We start from the raw sequence: 16,316 nt of genomic DNA, 5'->3' as shown, positions 1-16,316 counted from the left end.
TATCAATTAAATCTCATGCTATTTCTCAGCTTAAAAATTTTAAATAGATTTGCACTGCACTTAGAATGAAATCTGATCTCCTAATTTTTAGCTATAATATCCCAGTTGAAATGTTCTCCCTATTAAGGTTACGTATGATGGGTATGATGGATTCTTTTAATTTACTTCTTCAGATTTAGATATTCAGGTGGGAGCAGAGTGAGTTCAAGGCATTTACACACTCAACTCTATCCCTGCGGATGGTTTCCCAGCTCCTTTCAGGTGGACAATTAGTAGCTGCACATTCTCATGACTCCTTGCTTCCCTGCCCCACCAGGCCCCAAAGTGATAATGGTTCCTAACTATTGTTAGCTCTGGAGGAACTACATCTTTCCTCTTTTGTTTCCCTACATCTTGCTTTGTAAGTTGCAATTTATTAAAATTTTTACAAGTTTGCCAGATCATATGTGGCATCTCTTTGTCAGGAACAAGGCTGATAAAGTATCTGGTGGGGGGGGGGGTGGCCTGAAAAATTGGTTCTTGGATTAGATAGCTCCATACATTTGAGGAACACATAGATAATCTTTTGACAGAAAGTAATAGGACATTAATAACCCATGGCTTATAGCATCTTTATGCTTACTTAAAATTTCACTCATGTGGCATAGGCTTAAGTGCAAGTAGAAAGCAAAGGAGTGGAGAATAAGTGCTATGGCACTTGGTCCTATGATAGCAATAATGTGTATAAAAATTGTGGATTAGCCAGCTGTTTCTTAAGGCCCTGGAGATTGTACAAGATGAAAGGGACAAATTCAAGGTCATAAATATCCAACCCAGAGTAAGAAGGAAATCATACATCTTCAAGGGCATCTTTGAAGAGTTCTCTCATTTCCAATAGTCATAAGGTAAATACGGCTGAGGACCAAGCCCAAGGTCTGACTGAAGGGCTGCAGAGTCGTAGTGCCCATTTAAGACTCAAACCCATGGAGACAAAGGGATCTTACCTACCTACCCCATTTGAGGGCGTATGACTCTTCTTGAATAAAACTTCTAACGACTTCTGTTGGGAGAGGCATCTCACAAAGAAGTGTCAGTTATCCATGGTACCCACTGCCACTATCCTTCATGGCTCTTCTGCCCATAATAAGAGATGGTTCCAACATGGGCCAGATGAAGACATGCATAGAAGAGTATAGTGTATACACCAAAAGAATTGTAGAACCACATCAGTTTGTACTAGCAGGAATCAGGAGCATGTAGAAGTGTGGATTCTATGAGTGCTATTTGATTGAATGAAAATGATTGAAGCACATACCCACAAAAGCTACAGAATTTAATGTGTTAGTTTAAGCACCTAGGAATGATTTCAGTCAATTAGATTGGGTGTAGATCATTGGTGGCCTACCATCAAACACTAATGCTGGAATTTCCTTGGCATATTACAGAAGAAGGAATTATAGTCTCAGGGAGATGGCAATATGGAGTTCATTTAATGTTGCAAACTCTCGCATACTCCTCTAACCATACCATGAGGGCCAGAGACACATTCTCAAAAAGTCATTAAAAAATGCCTTTGTCTCAACATCACTAGCTCTTAGGGAAATGCAAATCAAAACCACAATGAGATATCATCTCACACCCGTTAGAATAACCATAATCAACAAGACAAGTTATTACAAATGTTGGAGAGGATGTGAAGAAAAAGGAACCCTCATACACTGCTGGAGGGACTGCGAATTGGCACAGCCACTATGGAAAACAGTATGGAGGTTCCTCAAAAAATTAAGAATTGATCTACCATATGATTCAGCAATCCCTCTACTTGGTATTTATCCCCAAAACTTGAAAACCCATATCTGAAAAGATATTTGCACATCGATGTTCATAGTAGCATTATTCACAGTGACCAGGACATGGAAGTAACCAAAGTGTCCTACGATAGATGATTGACTAAAGAAGCTGTGGTACGGATATACAATGGAATATTACTCAGCCACAAGAAGAGATGAAATACTGCCATTTGCAACAACACGGATGGATCTCAAGGAAATCATGCTAAGCAAAATAAGCCAGACAGAAAAAGTTGAAAATCACATGATATCACTCATATATGGGATATAAACCTAAAAGCAACAAGTGAATAGGACAAACAGAGTCTCATGGACATGGACAATGGACTAGTGGTTACCAGAGGGTAAGGGGTAGGTGAGGAGGGGAGAGGTAGACGAAGTAAAGGGGGTCAAATATAGAGGATTTAGGGGGAGGGTGAAGTGGGTAAAGCGATCAAATATATGATAGCTGAAGGAAACTGGACTTTAAGTGGTAAACACCCAATAGTATATATAGATGTCAGATGATAACGTACACCTGAAAATTATATAATTGTATTAACCAATGTTACCCCAATAAACTTAGTGAAAAAAAGAAAAGCAAAGAAAAGAAATAAGCCAGTGACGAAAAGACAAAAAAAAAAAATGCCTTTATGAGGGGTCACTTATGTTTTTGAAAAACTCTGTGGTGGCTATACTCTGTAGGCTGGAGATCATGGTAGGAATGCTCATTAGCTCCCTGTTATTAACTAGATAAATCTCAACTTTCAGTAATAGCTAAACATTAATACCCTGAATGGAAGAATTAAAGAGCAGGGAATAAAACCCTACTTCCAGATTCTCAACATTATGGTAGTACTCACTCTCATTGACATAGGTTGTGAATCAAAAATCTTAGATATAAAGAATGTTTATTCTTTATTGATTTTACACAACTTGGTGATTTTGTGTGTGTGTATTTTCAGTCAGAGTACTTCAAAATTTTGTTTGCTGTTTGCTTTTTAGACCTTAAACTATTTCTTAAAAATAAAACTTAATTGATTAATTTATATTGTATAAATATATGTACACAATATCTATATCATCTATATCTATATCTATCTATATCTATTTATCTACATAATTGGAGTTAAAAGAATGATGCAGATAAGCATGTGGAAAAGATTAAGAAGATTTACTTTGTAGATCATGGTTGGAAACTACTGGTCAGCTAGTCAAGGCGATTAGTTTATTACTTTTAGAATTGTCCTTTCCCTTTCTAAAAGAAAGGTGATGAGTTATTGTTATCAGAGGCATCATGTCTTCCAAGAACTCATAAATAATACTTAGTGGCTCAGTAATTGCTTTGGTCAATTCCTTAAGTATCTTGGGATATATGTTATTAGGGTCTGATAATTGGATGGAATCCAGTTTGTAATGTAATCTTTCATATGAAACTGTCTTGTTTTCACCACTCTACTACATATTTAATTAGTGACTGATATTGGAAATTTGCTTTGTTAGTATCATTGGTAGATATTTTCTTTTTCTTTTGCTATAGGCCTAGGAAAAGAAAATTTAAAGTTTATTTTTCAGCATTCCCAGGAAAAGAGAATATACATGTTAACAAAACAACTTTATAATATGATATTAAGAATATGAATGAATGTAATTTATTAAATATATCAGTGAGTTTTCTCATAAGAATAGATTTTAATTCAAAGAAAATGCTTACCAGCTTGCTTGAAACTGAGTTTTCAGAGGTTAACCATAATAACAACAAAAATAATGACTATTATTTGTTGAGTTTTATGTACTAGGCCTTATGTATTAACTACTTTATATGATATGGATGATCTCATTGAATCCTCAGACAAAATTACTATCTATGTGGTATCATATGATTTAGTAAATATGGAAACTAGTCTTAGAGAGATTAAGTAAATTTCCCTTAGTCATATAGGTAGTGAAATTGGCAAGGTTGTTATGCGACATTGGTCAGCTCTAACTCATGGTGACCTTATGAATGAGTTATGTCCACAACATCCTGTCCTAAACAGCCCTGCTCAGCTCCTTTAGATGCATCCTATAGCTTAGACAGGATTGGAGCTCAGGTAATGTTTAAATTCATAGTCTATGCAGAATTGTCTCCCCTTCAATGGTGCTTCTCTCTAATTATGGTGATGGGGACAGCAGAATTAGGAAAAACTGGCAGTTAATATTCTAAAAGAAGTGTAAAGTTAGACATGGGAGGACATTCAGAAGCCATCCAATCAAACCATCCTATTTTAATGATAAAGAACATGAGGCCCAAAGAGTATAATGTAGAACCCATATTACCTATGTTCACCTCTTACAAATTAAGTGAATTTAGGCCTCTCAATTCCTCAATTTTCTCATTTTAAAATGAGAATAATAATAATAGAACCTACTTCAAAGAGTCACTCCAAGATTTAATGTCATCCTTATTTTATGTGTCTAGCTTTCCCTATTTCTAAAGGTTAAGAATGAGAGAATTCATGAAGTGTTAGTGTTAGGAAGGAGGACCAAGTAAACAGTTATCTACATGTATCACTTTATATTCTAATTCTCAGAAATATTAGGATAAACAATAAGGAAGCATCTGGCCAGGAACATATACAGCAAAATAAAAAAATAAATTAAAATTGTTAATGGGGTGAATATTACATATTTTCATTTCTTTTGTTTCTTGGGGCTAATTTATGGATAAGAGATTTATTTATTTTTATTGAAATTATTGGGGTAACGTTAGTTAATATAATCAAATAGGTCAAGTGTACAATTCAATAGTATATCATATGTATATTGTATTGTATCTTCACCACCCAAAGTTAAATTTCCTTCCATCACAAATATTTGACTCCCTTTACTCCTAACTGCCTCCCTCTTCCCCCTACCTTCCTTCTGGTAACCACTAATCCACTGTTCATGTCCATGAATCTCTGTTTGTCATGTTTGTTTATTGCTTTCAGCTTTATATCCCACATATGAGTGAAATCATATAGTTTTCAACTTTTTCTGTCTTACTTATTATGCTTAGCATGATAATCTCGAGATCCACCTATGTTGTTGCAAATGACAGAATTTCATCTCTTCTTATGGCTGAGTAGTATTCCAGTGTATGTAATTACCACATCTTTATCCAATCATCTATTGAAGGACACTTTAGTTGTTTCCATGTCTTGGCCACAGTGAATAATGATGCTATGAATATCAGGGAGTGGATAAATTTACTGTCTTTATTGGGATGCACCACTTTAAAAGTAGCATAAAACTCAACTAACATTCAGGGAGTGGATAAATTTACTGTCTTTATTGGGATGCACCACTTTAAAAGTAGCAGAAAACTCAACTAACATTCACCTCTCCAAACTAAACAATTATTATTTTGGTTAACAAAAAATGTTGAGTAAACCATTGTTGGCATTGGTTTATCTATTTAATGATGTCAGAGTTGTTGTCCTGAAATTGTATTGATTTTCCTCTCCTGGTCTCAAGATGGTTACAGTAGGTACAGAGATCATGACCTTGGTTAAGGCATGAAAAAGGAGGAAGAGGATGGCGCCAGCAGCCTCTGTCCCATTTATTAGGAAAAAGCAAAAACCTTCTCAGAAAACTCCAGCACACTAGTGCCAATACCTCATTTACCTGAGCCAGGGACATTATGTTTTCCCTGTGTAGGCAGGCAATGGAGAGTAGAGTTGGGAATAGATTTTGACTGGTCAACAATATTATTTAGATTTATAATCATTATATGTTGACCACATTTATATATTCTGGGATATATATTAACCCATTTCTTGTTTGCCCTGAATATACTCGCCAGCACTGCTTGCAGCTGCAGTGTTTACTTTTGAGGTAACTCACAGATTATAATCCTAACCTTACCCCCAATGTTTGCCATGAAATAGCTTGCTTTCATTAGTATATTTGCATTGCCCTAGTATATCGACAATCTTTGAAAACAAATGAATTTATTCTATTTATAGCATTTTGTTTTTAGTATTGGTATTTCCATTTAAAAAATATTGTAATTCTCGATTGGTGAAAATGTCCAATCTTAGATGTTCTACTTTGTGTTATTCTGTGCTTTGAAATTTACCACACCAAAAAATTTATTAAATACTGATCATCATATGCATTTCTGTTACGTTTAGATTAGAGACAAGTTCTGTTTAGATATAACTCCAAGAACAGTTTTTTATATTTTATTTTCACATTGAAAAACAGTCAGATTTACTTCAGCCTCAAAGAGTGTGTTTAGGTAAAATTAAATTAACACTGGCAGCAGGCCACACTTTTTTTTTTTCCCTAGATGGATAATGGGTTAATGGAAATGGAGAAAGAAACTGCCACTTACAGAGTAACTATTAAGTTCCAGGCTGTATGTTAGATACTTTATGGTTATTATTTTATTTAATCCTCAAAATGCCTATGAGAAAATAGATTAATAAACTGATATTCAGAAAGGTGAAACCTGTTGCAAATATCTTAGACCATAATACTCGTTCAATCTATGTCTGAATGACTTGAAAGTCTATTTTTGCAATTGGAAGATGAAAAAATGAAGAGAGCTATGGAATAATAACCACAAGGTGGTGACTACTTACTTCTTAAATCTCAGGCATCACAAAAGCTGACACATTTTAAAATAAATTGCCATTTTTATCCTCATAACAATTTTGTAAAATATTTTTATCTTCATTCTATCTAATGGGTAAATGGAGTCAGGGAAGTTGGCCAACCTGTTTAAGTTTATTCAGATCAAAATTTGAGGCTAGGATTGGTATCTAGGTTTTGTCTAATCCCAAGTAATTTGCTCCCAATCACTAAACAAATTTCCATTTGTCATCTATATTTAGGAGAGTTTGGTGTAACTTCCCATCTTAACATGTGATGGTTCTAGAAGTACACAGTATATAATAACCACATAGGTGTTGTGAATGTACACTTGGGTTTTTCTTTACTTATGTAGTAGAAGTGTCAGGATAAAGTCTTAAGCAAATATGGTTTCAGGAGAAGGCGTAGGTACTCTGTCTTACCTCATGGTCTGAAGTAGCTTGAGGTTGGAAAAGACAGTTAAATAGAGGAAATGCCATATGGTCTTTACTAAAAGTTTATTAATGCAAATAAAACAATAGAAAAATGCAATGCCTTAAGACCAATAATTCTCCACAATTGAGTAATAGCTTTAACATTTTCTTGTGTATTAGAACATTTCAGAACCAGCAGCCTTATGGAAGTGAGGAAAAGGCAAGTATATAAGACATTGTCTTTGTTAAAAATGAGATGATAGCATACACTTAGCAGGAGGTTTAGAATGGTCATCATGTAGGAGTGGAGAAATGAGAACTAATTTTTCCTCATTTCAGTCTTTAAAGATTATTTAAAGGCCTAAATGTTTTCAAAGATGGTCATGAAGAGTTTCAGAAGAGTTGTTCTAGTATAGTCCGCTGAGCAGAATGAAAACATTTGCCAAGTGAATATCAAATACATAGGAAAAATGTCAGCACCTACAATAGCTGACGGCAAACATCAAAGAGAAACAAACAAACAAACAAACAGGTGTGAGATTTTATTGCCAGCACAACTATGATGAGTTTATAAAATGAGTTCCGTGCCTCAAATGTCTGGTCTGAACATTTGAATAACTTTATTTCTCAAGGCATCTGTCAGTAGATCTGCTCATTTTTCATTTGGTCCATTCTTATGGTTGTCCACATTAATGATCAGGAAAACCTGTCTACATTAATGATCATGAAAAGTGGCTTCATGCAACACTACCACCAAAGAGGGTAATTAGGCATTTCCAATCTCTCTAGTAACCATCCCTTTCTGTAGCTTGAAGCCGTACGTATTTGTCATTCAGAATAATTCAAATACTAAAGCCTCATTCTGAGCTTCTAATAATAATACTTTTAATAATGGCATGACTTCTTTATTCTACTGATAATCATTAAAAATAGTCACAGCTAACATTTATTGAGTATTACTAAGTGCTAGACTATATAAATATTTCATAAGCCTAATCTCAATCTCAGCGACTTTATAGAATGTGTTATTACTATTTTTATTTTACAGATGACAAAATGATCCCCAAAGAGATATGTAACTTGCCCAAGATCACATAGATTATAAATGGAAAACTTATCTAAGACCAGAGCCTCAACATATAAGACTAGAGAAGTTTGGGTTGTACAACTGTCCAAATTTAAAACTTCCATTTTAAAAGCATAAAACTACATTGAATTATAACAGTTTCCTGTTGGAAAAATGTAAATAATTATGGACATTGCTCCTCATAGTTCATAGCAATGCCTTTTGCATAGCTGGTGCTCCAGTGCATGTTTGATGGGTGAATAAATGAATTAGTAATAAAATACTTAAATAATTTTAGAATTATTTGTTTATTATCTTCAATCATATTTGAAGTATTGAAGTATGGCTATTTGCTAATACTACATAGTACAATTGCAGTGTTTTGCATTGTTGGCTATTTATACATGGATCATCAGTGTTCCATGTTATTGTTTTCTATTGAAAATGTATAATGTGTTTTGTTTCACCTTCATCCACCTTCATCTGAAGTCACCCTGGTCCTCCTGATAGAAACAGTTGTTAAGGGGCACAGGATCAAAGCCTTGAGTGGATTGAATAGAAACAAACATCTACATGGCAGGAGAACTCCTCACAGAGATAAGCATCTCTATTTGTTTACTGTCCAGAAAATCAGCTTTATTACCTGATGCTCATGGTAATTTTTTTTTTTTTTTTTTTTTTTTTTTTTTACTTTAGGAAATCAGGTCATGGTCCTAATCTGACAGTGTGACTTTTACACATCTTTGGGCTATCCTTGCCAGTGCTCTCATGTTATGCAGATAATTGAGAATTGATTAAAATATATACATTTCCTTTAAGGTAACTAATGGAAATAATGGCTGTAAAAAAATTAAATTTCTTTATCCTTGAAGTTTGGAGAAATTGAATTTATAAAATTTAAGTGCATAATATCAAATTCTTTAAAAAGAAAGAATACAACACTAATCACATCATTCTACTTCACTTGCTCCTCATTGTCTAACGTCCAAACAACTTAGCTTGGTATTGAAAGCTTCCAACCCTCGGCCCCAAAATTATTCTTAGCCTTAGATCTAACTTTTTCATATGTATGTTATGCAAAACCGAATTGGACTATACATTTTTTCCTGAACATTCACTATATTTTCAATTCTTCATCTCTGGAAATCCTACTCGTTTTTCTAGATTCAACTTCCTTTATGAAGTACTGACTGATGCCTTCATTTAAAGATGATCTACTCTTCTTTTAATCTCTTAATACTTTGTGATTCTCTTACAACATGTACCAAGTTCTCTTTTTACTGCAGATATATCTATATTTGCCATTTGTAAGTTCTTGAGAGCCTGGGAAATAGTCTGTCTTTCTGGAAGGAGATTAGATCTGGGAAATGAAGTTGATACATTGTGGGAACTGTGGCATTAGGGATAATGTATGAGTCAGAAAATGGGAGGTTCAATCATCAGAGAATTACTGGTACTTAAGAAAGTCCATTTAAATCAACCCAATTTACAAGGAGACCAAACTTGCATAGTAAATGGTATTAACATATTTGATTGAAATGTATCTTGAGAAATGAAAACAATTGTTTTTCATATATTTAATTTATATTTGAATAACAAACATTCTAAATATTAGAATTAATAAACAATTATTTAAGAAATCTTACCCCCTTGGTATGATTTTCTTGACTTAAATGTAGCAAATTATCATTTCACGTGTGACTTTTGCAAATCATCATTAAGAGTGTCACTTTATAAAATTATTTGTCAGTTTTCCAAAAACTTCTCTAAATTCTTTGCTATTCTGATTATTTTCTTTTAAACTGCAAATTGTGTTATCATCCTTGTTGACCTCTCCTCTTCAACTATTAAATGACTAGACTTGGACATTTCCTAATTTGGTAAGATTGTTCTTGTGATTTAAGCAACTGCCAATGTCACTCTCATTAACAATGAAATTTTGCATATTTTACTAGAAATTCAATATCTCTAAAAAAATATATTGTTCTCTATGAAAGACTCAGGCAAAAATGTAGAATTAAATAGCTGTGGTGAATAATGTTAAATAGAAGGAATGTTTGAGCAGAGAATAACCTTATAAGTGATCTCTTCATTGTGTATAATTTATCTTATTCTTCCCAGTACAGCTTTGGGCAATGAATACTGAGATGAGAATCATCTCTTGTCAATATTGCACTGACATACTTTCCTGCCTATTTTTTCTTTGGTGCTCTACCCAGGGTTTCTGAATATGATTATACAGTTTGTGTCTGCAAAAGATGCCCCCACTGAGGGCAATTACACAAATGCTTCTTTCACTAAGTCCAGCAAGAGCTGCATCTCCTTGGGGAAGCAAGGCCTTTATTTTGGCACAAAGTCCATGTTCACCAGTGGCACCTTTGAAACAATATAACTAAGGCACCACATAGGTTAAAGTTTCCCTGGTCCCATTAATTTTCTTTTGCTCACTCCTCTACAGCCTTTGCATGTCATCTTGCACTTTCTGCTATACTCCATGCAAACTACCTACTCAGGGCTCTGGTACTTGTTGCTCCACCTGAAGTGCCCCTAATGAAAATGTGTACATAGTTCTCCTGCTCACAATCTTCAGGTCTTTGCTCAAGGATCACCTCAGAAGGGCATTCTCTGATCATCTTAGCAAATATGTCATGTGTTATCATTTTCTATCCCCTGCACTTCTTTATTTTTCTTCTAGACACCACTTTTTTTTTCCATAGCACCGACACTATACTACATATTTGCTTATTTTTGTCTTTTAATACCTAGAAGAGTGCTCAACCAATATTTGTTGAATGAATGAATAATTCTCTAAACCATCAAGTAACTTCGACTTCAACTCTCCAGGTTGAAGGAAAAAGACAACTAATTTTTCAGAAACTTTAGAGCTGTATGGTGGATCTCTCTTTATTAGTAGCATAGGAGTTTAAACAATGCTTTTTGTTTGTTGTTTAATTTTTTTTGTTTTATTTAGAAATTACTGTATACACTAGAGAAATCTACCATCAATTTTAACTAACTGACCACTATCTAATACCAAAAAGTTTTATATAGTTTCCTGTATCCAATAAGGATTTTTGGGTCACTTACCCCATGCCTTCGAAGAAAGCCAGATGTGACTTGAATTGGAATGAAACTCTCTGACCTGATATTATTTACACTGTGGTTTTATTTTGCCCACTGGTGGTGACCTATGATGACCAAGTATCACTATGTACCAGTAGGAACTCATGGAAGATCTGCTGATATAGCACTCAAGAGACTTTATAACTATTTGGAATTTTAGTGCAGAGTGTTTCCTGGACAACTTAATGAAGCTATTTAGAAATAAGCATTAATTTTTCAAACAAAATTTACAGAAAGTTAAAAGAATAATATATAATGAATACACATATAACTTTCCCTTAGATGTTCTAATATTTATCATTTTGCTGCATTTGTTTTAAAATTTCTATCAATGCATACATTTTCATTATGCCCTTTTAAACTGAAATATTTGAAATTAAGTTAAAAACAATGATATTTTACTCTAAATACTTCAATGATCATAAGAACAAGAACATCCTTTTACATGCACTCAATATCACTTTCACATCTAAGAAACTGAACAGCATCATAATATTGTCTATTATAGAGTTTATTTCAATTTCTTCAGTTGTTCCATGTCTGTCATTCAGAGTTGTGTGAATGTGGCTTTTCTTTCTTTCTTTCTTTCTTTCTTTCTTTCTTTCTTTCTTTCTTTCTTTCTTTCTTTCTTTTTTTTTAACATCTAATCAAGGATCACAATTTGCATTTAGTTGTCAGATCGTAGCCTTCTTTAATCTATAGTCATCCCTTTGCTTTGCTTTTTCCTGCTTTTATTTTTTGTCTTTCATAACTGGACAAATTTGTCAAATCCAAGTCAATTGTTTTATAAAAAATGCTACAATTTGCACTTCTTAGTTTTCTCAAGACTAGAGTTAGGTTAAATATCTTTATAGGGATCCATCATAGCTACAGGTGGTAGTGTATACTTCCCATTGCCTCAAATCAGAAGACATGTAATGCTCATTCGTCCCATTACTGGTGATACTCACTTTGATCCTGTGGTTAAGATACTGTAACTGTTATAAAAATATCCTTTTTCTCCTTCACAATTAATAAGTAATCTGTGAGTGAAATTTTGAGAATGTGGGAATTCTTTCACTATGCTTTTTAGCATCATTTGGTAATTCTTATCTAAGCAATTATTACATTGTTGTTCACAAAATGGTGATTTTTAAATTTTATTATTCCTTCTACATATACTAGTTAACATTCTTTTGCTACAAAGAGCTTTTCTTCCCTTCCTCCCCATCCCCCAATACATTTTACTGGCTTATTTTAAAATGTAATATGTTTTAATTTGATACTTTCTTTTTAAAAGGATGTTCTAATTGTTCCAAATTTGGCTCGTTGGCTCTTTCAAGCTAACCCCTATGTTTTTTTGTTACTTCTCTCTGAGTTCTTTTTTTCCTTATAACACTGCAGGAACATTTAGCTTTACCAATGATTTCACTCACTTCAGCCATTTCTCCAAGGAACTCTAGTTCCTTTATGTAGAGAATGGTATTTAGAAACCAAGATCTTGGCACTAGAAGAGCACACTGATATTAGCGTGGGCATAAACAATTTCCACTTCTGTCATACACAGTCCATTTCCATTCTTCTTACTCTTGTTTAATTTGGGGTTTTATACTATTAGAAATGTTCCTTTTTTTTTTTTAGCTAAGTATTTGATTTCAAAGGCTGCTACCTAAATTCTATTTGATTCCTAAGTATTGAAGATGAGAATCCCTTAGTCTTCATCCGACAGCATGCATGTTCTAAAATGTCGTACTTCACTCAAGTCTTAGTCACCTCTGTTTGTCTTTTGTCTGATTTTTACAGATGTTCTGAAGTTCCCCAAATAAATAGGGATCATCAGTGAACCACAATATCTGGAAGATAAAGTAAGTGCTTACCTGTTTGCTTTGCCATCTGCTCTGTTTTGGATTGGATAAATACATATTCAATCCCCCCAAACAGTGTGCATGTGTCAAACACCCACGGTGACTGGCTCTAATTCCATATGGTTGATTCTGATTATTTCATTACAACCATTCAGATTTATAAACCCAGCAATTAAAAGAATTTAGACATGTTAATTCCTATGTAGCCCTTAACCACAAGCCTCAAAAAAAAAGTGAGAGGTTTTATAAGACATTGTTTCATTGAATGGGCTGTTATTACTTTAATGGAACATGTTATACATGCATATTATTTTAAAAGGTTTCTTTCTTTCTTTTTGGATTTGTCAAGCCTTCATTTACCAATAGAAGATTAACTATACTTTATTTTAATTGTTCTAAATGCGATGATGGTGAAAAGCAACAATACAAATCCCAGCTATTTTTTTCTAGCAGTGTTTCTATGCGAAGATTAAGAGTGTCTGTGACTAGTTTCTAGAGTGATAATTTCAATTGGCTCAAGTCCATTAACTGCAGGGAAAAACACCTGGCAAGGCGGTTGGTAGCAGCCCGTTCTTGTTAACCTTTCAGCCTTCACAATAACTATCAGCAGGCACAGAGTCAGGGCCTCTAATAAACTGGCATTAAAGCTGCTGACAGCTAATAAATAATGTTTTATGGATTTCCAGGACTAAATAAAAGAAAATGTTCTGATTAATTAGAATCAAAGAATTTTCAAATTTCATAATTCTATAACTGAATAATTTTTAGACATAGAAAATAAAGATCAATGTGGCTTCTCAGAAGACATTTTTCTATAAATAAAATAGATTTTCAGAGTATATTATTTTAGCTACTCTAATCCAGTCTAATTTTCTGCTACTGTGCTCTTTTATTTTTAGTAAAAAGGAAAATAGCTAAGAAGAGGAAAACTTACAGTACCAACTCAAGAAGTAAAGTTTTAACGAGATTCTTCCCACTTGTAAAATAATTTTTGTTAGTCAATTATAGAAACCCTCCAAACCCCAGTGAATGTGGGAGAATAGACCTCAGTCCCACAGGAGAAACTTAAGGAGAATATTTAAAACTTTACCAACAGCTTTTTTTTTTTTTTTTTCTGCCTTGCCCATAAGAACTCAGACAATTTGCAGGTGGACTATATCTATAAAGAAAACCTGTTTACCACTGATTATGTGGAAGATAAGATGGACTTGAGGTGTCAGAGGAAAAAGCCAGAGTGGGAGAGGCACTGGAACAATGTCTGCTCCTCCAAAAACCTAGTCAGACATCATTTTCTTTCTTCTGTCAGACAGCTGAGGCATAGGTGCTGGAAGATGATGAAGGCGTGGATAGAGATTGGGGTAGGGAGCCAGTTCATCACATCATTGCTGGTTTTAGGCAGACAGTTGAGAACCATCATTGACAAGTGTGTGAGATTTCTTAGAGGCTAGTCTCAGCTAACTGTTGTGGTAGGAATGTAGGGAAGTTCTGCCTACACTCATGGCCCAGCTCCTGTAGATGGATAGGAATAAAATTATTTTTTAAGAGTGGAGAGAATATATAGAGAGAGTAAGTGCACCTGTACTAGAAAAACTACTAGTCCTTCATCTCTTATGTGTCTTCTTTACTCCTCATACAGAGCACTTTACTTCCTATCACTTTTGATTACCAAACATTTGTGAATGTTTCCCTACACAAAGCAATTCTGTGATACCAGATGGCTGTCCTACAATTTAATTCAATTTTGACACTATCTACCTGGAGATAGCATCAGATCCGTCAGGTTAAGGGCTTAGTCCTTCAATACTGCCCCTCCCCCACTTCAGATTACAAGAAAGGTTATATATGGTAGCCTCCTTTGTTCTCTCTCTCTACTCTTGCCTGAAAAGTAGGGAGGCATAGAAAGATGCCAAATCTCAGAGCAAGATCTATTCCTTCTTTCCCAAACTAGTCCCAAGATGCAGACTCATGTGAAAGCAAAAGGCAGGCTTGAGTAACATGTCTAGGATGAGAGAACATGGAGCAGCCTCATAGAATTTCTCACAACATAAGGAGGGAGGGAAGCTGATTGCTGCTTATGCCTCTGAGTGATTGCATAAGTAATAGAGAGAAAGAGAGCCAGATCTGAAGAATTCCTACAGAGGGAATGTAAGAAAATGCAGAGGTAACCGGCATTAGCAAGTAATTTAGGATTAGATGGATACATGTTCATCTCAGGGGATACAGACAGGAAGAGCTTATGAGTAAAGACCAATATTATCCCCTCACTCCTTGACATTGAGACATTTCCTAAGAACCCTAGATTTATGACAAAACCTTGAAAAAAAGTAAATGGTCCTCACTTAAGATTTTATTTTCATCACTTGGTCCAGCCAACATGCAGCAGCTCAGCACAGTCAAAAGGGTGAGTGGACAGAAGTTCTCACTGACACGTACAGGCTTCCTTTAGTCGCAGTGTGCATAGGCACTGGTTTAAAGGCTACGAAAGAACCTACTGTGGTGGGAGCAACTTGGGTCCAAGGAGAAGATGAAAGATGTGGCAGTGACTCAGAGGGGTCTTCAGAATCAGGGAGCAGAGTGGAAGCTATGACAACGAGGACGGGCAAGAGATCAGACATCAGATGAACATGAGAAATTTAGAATCATAAGGCTACAGCCATAAAACTCTGGATGGGTGATCACCAGCTAACACACTCAAAGATTACCTTGAGGCCAGAGAGCCTCCCTCTCCAGTGCCCAAAGTCACCTAAGCTGCCTATACTCAGTATACAGTGTACCAGTGATTAGCAAATGATAGCCCATAGGCCAATATTGCCTGTTATTGTATGTCCCTTAAGTAAATAATGGTTCTTTACATTTTTAAATATTCTGATTTTAAAATCAGAATATTTTTGTAACACTTGAATATTTTATAAAAATCAAATTTCATATAAATTATCCATAAATAAAGTTTGATTAGAACACAGCCATACCCATTAATTTACATCTTGTCTATGGTTGCTTTCCTGCTGCAGTAGCTGAGGTGAGTAGTTGCAATAGAGACTATATGGCAAATAAAACCTAAAAAATAGTCTGACCATTTACAGATAAAGTTTCCCCGTACTTGCAATATACCATCTTAGAAACTAGCCTAAGGAGAAAGAGAGGAATCTGAAGAACTGAGCCATAACATGAAAGAGACCAGAGAGACCCAAGAGATTACTGAATTTTTGAATCTACTAAATTTAATTAGATTAGCCTAAAATTAGGACTAGCAAGAAATTTCTGTTGATGCTAATTCTTCCTCATGTTCTTAAATGGCTCAATGGGACATCAATTATATCTCAGACAGCAGGTGCTTTCTAGGCCCTCAATAGACTCAGTGCAGTTTTACTTACATCTTATGTAACAATACTTTACGACAAGTTCCAAACACATAAAGATTTTATTAGAACCCAAGTTTATG

The 16,316-nt window shown here is 34.6% G+C and overlaps 1 long non-coding RNA gene across 1 annotated transcript in view; it reads left to right on the top strand.

Annotated features, from left to right (window-relative positions):
* The window catches only part of LOC118601642, a 121,462-nt gene extending 107,909 nt beyond the window's left edge, over positions 1 to 13,553 (top strand). Inside the window, exon 3 of the long non-coding RNA XR_004950431.1 lies at positions 12,813 to 13,553. This is a non-coding gene — a long non-coding RNA (uncharacterized LOC118601642). The remainder of the gene's footprint in view (positions 1 to 12,812) is intronic.
* Positions 13,554 to 16,316: the final 2,763 nt, after the last annotated feature.

This window comes from Rousettus aegyptiacus, unplaced genomic scaffold (genome assembly GCF_014176215.1).
Source record: "Rousettus aegyptiacus isolate mRouAeg1 unplaced genomic scaffold, mRouAeg1.p scaffold_m13_p_4, whole genome shotgun sequence".
Lineage (NCBI taxonomy): Eukaryota > Metazoa > Chordata > Mammalia > Chiroptera > Pteropodidae > Rousettus > Rousettus aegyptiacus.
Note: the sequence above shows the minus strand (reverse complement) of the source record. Positions and strands in the feature narration are given on the sequence as shown.